The following is a 1,617-nucleotide window of genomic DNA, read 5'->3' as shown; positions in this document are numbered from 1 at the left end:
GCACTAGGCGGCAGGTACTGTACTACTGTACTGGGACAGGTGTCCGAGGCGTCCCTCTGAGGGGTTAAGACCTGACACTCGTCCCTACCGGTAAACTGGGGCAAGCTCGCCCCCGTCCCTTTCGCGCCTATATACGTCCGTTTCGGTTGTCTATCGCGCGCGCTGGCTTCTAACCCGTTACCGGTCGCTCCCGTTCACGCACCACGGGGCGACTGCGCGTAACCGGCCAGTGAGCCACTCCCTTTTCGCGAGCTCGTCCGCTCGGTTCTATTAGCGCGTCGCGTCCACGCCGCGTGCTCCCTCGCTCAAGCCTCCGCCTCTCACCCAACCCAGGGCGGAGAGGTTTTATCCCACAACGTTCTCTTTTGAATCAGGAGCAACGTTCACTTTTACTACGATTGTTCACTTCACGGGAGAGAAGTTCTCCTCGCAAAGAGATGTTCTCCCAGGAGGAGACCAAATTGAACATGAGGAGAACAATAAGGAGACGTTCTCCACAATGTTCCCCCTTTTTTGACGACAGTAGAGATAAAACGAGAACTAGACGTCCTATGACTTTGAGAATGGTATCAAAAGAATCGGCGAAATCAGGCAGGTCTATCAGCGGTCGTCAGTTGCACAAGTGAGTTACTCTGGCGGGACGCGGGTCAAATTTTGATAATCTCAAAATCTGAAGTTGTCCCCATTTGGCGCACAGGGTTAGGCTTTCATTTTGCTTTGAACTTTTCGTCAAAATTGGTCTCCTTCGGGTTGCCGGTCATAACGTCGACACGGCCCAGGGGCTCATTACAGACCATAGCGTTAGAATTGTGGGATAATGAGGGTTCTTGCTCGTATGTGTGTAATGCTGCCACTTTACAAAGTTTGCGGTTTGAAGTTCAAACCGCACTCTAAGTTACTGTTTCCACATGTGAAATGTTTCAGGCACATTTTGCAGCTAATATTCGCCTCTGTGAATACAACATGCAATGCACCTGTTCATCACAAACCCTCGTCGCGCCTGCCGAAGACATCGGTCTCGGATCAAATGGCGTTCCAGAAGACGGACGCCTCAGTATGAGCAGCTTCTATCCTGGAACGCAATGGCCGGAAAGGCGTGCTTCGGTTTTTGAGCAAATTATTTTAAAAAATAAGAGAATTTTTCTTACGTACCCCTTTTATTTTGGAATTTTTCTTGCGTACCCCTTTCTTCACCTCACTTCCGACCGACTTTCCGGTTGAGGTACACAGCGTCTGGGCTTCGCAAGTCGTAGCGTAGTGCTCAACTTAACCACATGCGGCGCAACGCGACTTTCGTTGAGGCGCTGCGACCCCAATTTTCACAAGCCGTTGTTTGCCCTGCGGTCTGATTGGGCGTTCACGATGTATGAGCACTCCTGGGGGGGCACTGTGTACGCAGGCGCCCTGAGTCTGACTTTTTTACCTTGTGAGATCGGCCCACGGTGGCGCACATGGCCAAGGATGCCATCAAGATGCTGTGCTTGTCAGGGAACATGCTCCCTTTGATCGAACTCATTTTTGCGACGCCCTCTTCACCTCGTCACGTACTCAATCTAGCGCTCCTAAGAAACGGAGCTCAAGAAAAGGGGTATGTAAGGAAAATTCCAAAATAAAAAG

Source organism: Chondrus crispus, genomic scaffold (assembly GCF_000350225.1).
Source record: "Chondrus crispus Stackhouse genomic scaffold, scaffold_238, whole genome shotgun sequence".
Classification (NCBI taxonomy): domain Eukaryota; phylum Rhodophyta; class Florideophyceae; order Gigartinales; family Gigartinaceae; genus Chondrus; species Chondrus crispus.
The sequence above is the reverse complement of the archived record's forward strand: the minus strand, read 5'-3'. Positions refer to the sequence as shown.